The sequence below is a fragment of the Rhineura floridana genome, chromosome 11 (assembly GCF_030035675.1).
Source record: "Rhineura floridana isolate rRhiFlo1 chromosome 11, rRhiFlo1.hap2, whole genome shotgun sequence".
NCBI lineage: Eukaryota > Metazoa > Chordata > Lepidosauria > Squamata > Rhineuridae > Rhineura > Rhineura floridana.
In genome coordinates this window covers 22,505,155-22,510,093 of record NC_084490.1, presented here as the reverse complement: position 1 = coordinate 22,510,093, position 4,939 = coordinate 22,505,155, and positions in this window count along the sequence as shown.

Sequence of the window (4,939 nt, the reverse complement as noted above, 5' to 3'; positions counted from 1 at the left end):
TGTGCCTCATCTTCAATATGCTCCCAAAGAACTGCTTTAGTGATACACACAGATCTCCTTTCAGCACCATCCCTGCCTACTCCTTAATGCAGGTGTGGGGAACCTTTGTCTCTCCGGATGTTGCTGAACTACAACTCCCATTATGCCTGGTCATTGCCTGTGCTTGTTGGGCCTGATGGAAGTTGTAGTTCAGCAATATATGGAGAGCCAAAGGTTTCCCACATCTGATTTAAACCACTGAGTGATGATCCAGGAATTATCTAACTTCTCCTGTGAACTCATTAGGTAGCATTGGGGAATAAACTTTTTCTTGGCCTCAGCCTGTCTTCCACATCCACAAAAAAAGCAATATGAAGTTGATAATAATACACACCTTACATCAGGAGTTGAAATTCTCAGACCCATGGGCTGAATATGGCCCTCCAAGCCTCTCTGTCTAGCCCTTGGGACTCTTCCCAGGCCACACCCCCTTCTGGTTCTGCTTTGCACTCTCCTTGAGTGTTTTTCCCTGGCTGGACTGTGCCTTTTAATTCTGATAATGCCTCTTGCGTCTCTGGATATAGGACATAGAGGGGTGTGTGTGTGTGTGTAGAAACTAGCCTACTGCACAGAGATAATATTTGCATTTATTGGTCTGCCTGCGTTTGCCTCTGGCCTTGCCCACCATTGGCATGTGGCCTCCAGAAGGTTTCCCAGAAGCAATTGTGGCCCTCAGGCAGAAAAAAGGATGCCCATCGCTGTCCTGCAAATTGATGTGAACATTATACATTGCTTAGCCAAAAGTGTTTTTAATATTACTTACATTTATTAGTCGCTTTTTGTTTCAGAAAAGTGAAACTCAAAGCATCTTACGAAAGCAAACATGTTATCTATGTTTAAGCATGTAATATGTTAGGGTGCCTATGGCACATCCGAAATGTCTAAAAAATATCCCCTCCAAAATCCACAGTGTATAAGTGACTGTTCGGTCTTCATGCTCAAAGTTCTTGTTTGCATGGGCTCAGACTTTCTTGCATAGAATTCACACTCCCCTTAAGCATGCCCATGTGTCATTGGATGCCAGGATGGGACATCTACCCTCCCATCTATTCAGCACAGACGAGAAGTGCAGATTCTCTGAGCAAGTGTGACAGTGGATGATGTAGGTGCCTTGTTCATCATTGATGGGAGGGCAAGCCTTCCCACACCATCTTGTTATCCTGTCTCCTGCAATTTCAGGTGTGGCTGCCATTTTGTGTTATGCCACATCCCCATGGCAGCCATTTTGTGACTGGCACCTATTGCACTTTCTCAGAATTCCAAATGTCCCCAAAAGATTGGCAATCCCTGTATTATCTGTGTTTTTTAATGCCGCTCCTCAGTCATATTCCCAGGTGAGTTCACAAATACGATGAATGGAATTACCTAGAATTTTGGTGGTGTGTGACTGTGTGCTTCTGGCACCACCCACTTTTGAGTATGGCCCCGCCCTGGAATATGGTCCCTGAATACTTTCCATTGAGGTAATATGGCCCTCAAGCTGAATAAAGTTCTGCCCTAGATGATTTTCCTCTTGGGAAAGATATTTTGATATATGTTTCTTATCCTCATGGCTGGAAATGTAATATGGTCAGGGCTGCTGTATTATTGCAGTTGTCCCTTTTGCACTTTAGGAAGAACTTTGCCCATGACTACAGCACCCATGTAACACTCCCCACGCAGAAGTGAAGATCATTAAAATGTTTGTTTTAATTTTGCACTTGGAAGCAGAGTGCAAGCGGGGTGGGGGTGGGGGAAGAGCGGGGATGGAGAAATGGGTGCAAGCCCATTACCAGAGGGACAACATTTGGTCTTAAATTGATAATCTGGCATATTTTACTGATCTGTTATTTGGTATTTTGTGGAATGGGGTAGTGTGGATTTTACTGCTGGTTTTATTTTTGGCTGTCTTGAGATATTTTATTCTGAATGGTAGGAGATACAAATGAAGATTATGTTTGAGAGTGATTTTTGCAAACTTGTTTCCTCATATTTAGGCTGCCCAGGTTTTATGAAATCTTGTGAGATTATATCAGAACCAGTGTTAGACCAGAACAATTTTCTCAATAGAAAATTGCCCATTTGCTACCAGGCCAAGTTCAGGGTTCTAGTTTTGGTGTACAAAGCCTAATACAGCTTGGGACCAGGATACCTGAAAGACCATCTTACCCCTTATATACCCAGTCGATCACTGCGCTCTACAGGTGAGGGCCTCCTGCAGATACCATCTTATCAGGAGGTCCGTTCTGCACAACATAGGAAATGGACCTTTAGTGTGGCAGCACCTACCCTATGGAATTCCCTCTCAAATATTAGGCAGGCACCATCTCTTATCTTTTCAGCGCCTTTTGAAGACTTTCCTCTTTCGACAAGCCTTTTAAGTTAAGACCTATCTCAGTCTGCTGCTGTGTTGCACCAGAGCGCCTGCGAAGGGTCTCAGTAAATATCTCAAAAAGCCACAAAGCATGAGAAACAATTTGCCCTTCCTGCTGTTTTGTGTTTTTACTGGACTGGACCATTCAACATGCGCACATTTCATTGAATGCTGGGAATGGACATCCACCCTCCATTCTGAACAGAGGAAAGGTGTAAAGAGCTGTTCTCTGTGAGCAAGGACAGTGGTGCAGTTGCTGTAGGTGCCTTTACTCTGATGGGGGAAGGCATGTAGTCCTCTCTATTATTTTAAATGTGGCAGCCATTTTGTGCTACTCCATTCCCCCCCCCAACTGCCATTTTGTGACTACCACCGGCAGCACTTTCTGAAAAATCCAGAAGTGCCTACTGGTCCAAAAAGGTTAATGACACCTGCTGAAAACAGCTGAAAGAACAACAATGTAAGGGATGCACATCGCGGGCCGGAAAAGAACTAGGACATACATCACTAACAACTGGTAGGGGGGAAAAGTAGACATAGGCAAAATATTCATTTGTAGAAACTAGCATGGAGACACAGCCAGAGCTTTCAGATTCATCTCCTGGTATATAATTTAGATCCAAGTACAAAGCCAATTTAGCATTTAGGTTAGAAACCCTAGGAACAAGGGCCTCGTCTGCCAGTCAGGTTTCTAGATTCAAAGATGCACAACAGTAATGTGCCATTAAAACTCCTGATGCTGCAAATTGTTAAGGCAGCCATGAATTCTGCCTGCTCCCAGTCCTGTCATCTATCATTGTTGGCTAAGGGGTGTTACCTGGAACTCTTGACACTGAGCTGGATGGTGTCCTGGGTAAGGAATGGGCTGAAGGAATCACATGGCTGCCTTATTCTAATCCTGCTCCCCCCCGCCCGAACTATGGGACCATTCTCCAGATTTGAATCTGCCAACCTACGCACCAGAGCTGAGTAGGAGACTCAGCCAGTCTTAACTCGAACAGAGGAAGCCATTTGGGTTAATTTGTTCATCCTCCCCAGTACCGTCTGTGTCAGTTGATCCTCCAGGATCTCTGGCAGAGGTCTTCATCATCGGCTACTTAAGAGAGGCCAGGGAGTAAACCTGGCACCTCCTACATGAAAATTCGGAACACAGGAAGCCTTATACAGTCAGACCATTGGTCCATCTTGTTCAGTATTGTCTACTCAGACTGGCTGCACCTCTCCAGGGTTTTAAGCAGGCATCCTTCCCCACCTTATATTTGGAGATGCCAAGTACTTTAATGTACTCTAGCACTAAGCTACAGTGAAGGCATTGCCCAATTTACACGCACACACTCCATGTCCCAATGACAGCCTTCTACACACCTGGAGAAAAATACTTCCTTTGCTTTCTTCAAGGGGCAAGAACACTACATGGCTCAAGGTCACCTCAGCTTACCCCACCCCTTGAAAATCTGTTATCAAGGATAATTCATGTAAAGAAGAAAAGAGGTCTTTGTAAAGCACATCCAATGCCTAAACACAACCTTTATGTAAATCCTACTGGAGTAGGCCTGATTTCAAGGCTCCTTTTGTTCATACTCCACCTAGCAAGAGCAGTGAATAGTAGGATAGCCATACTTCATGGAGAAAAAACCCTGCGAGTGTGTTGGCCATCATAAAAGTTGCAAAGTTAGGGCAATATACTCTTAGCCTAACCACCATCACACGATTTTTATGACATTTTGATGGTATTGTCCTACTGTGGATTCATAGAAGGTAGATGGCAATTCAAGCATTTTTAACTGGCTTTGGCCTAATAAAAACTGCTGCCTCATTTGCTGTACTGCAGCCTTTCCTAACCTTTGGGTCCCCAGACGTTGTTGGACTATAACTCCCATCAGCCCCAGTCAGCATAGCCTATGGTCAGGCATGATGGGAATTGTAGTCCAGCAGCATCTGGGGACCCAATAGCTGAGAAAGTCTGGTCTATACGTTTGGGTCCTGTACCCAAGCATCAGCATCCCTCCTCTGGACCAAATCCATCCTATTGTAATCAATATTAAGGGATTTGTGGGCACCACTGTTAGTGTTTCATACAGCTAACATGAATGCTAACTCGGTTCCCCACTTAAACCATGCTTTGAGACAATAATTTGAAGTTAAGACATCACTACCACTGAAGTACGATTCAGCTGTCCATCTAGCTGACTTCCTTAGGGTGTTCCCAGGCCACCTGGGCTGTGGCTGGGCATCTTGTTCTTCATCTCAGGCCACAGCATGGCTTGAAGGCCCTGTAGATAATATCCTTACAGTGGCACTAGCTCAAAGTAGCAATAGTATGGAAGGGAAGAATGCCTTCCTCAGTAGCCCCATTTGTTGTGGTGTGGCTGCAAGTTCTGGCCCTCCACGTCGTTCTTCTGTTTACAAAATGGTTTTGTTTTTTCAGAACAAGCCGTGAAGCAGGGCCCTGAGGAAAGAACCCCTCTTTTAATGTAATCCTCCTACTAAAGCCATTTGACAGGGAGGCGAGCTGGTGTCTTATGGAAGTAAAAGAGAGGGAAGTGG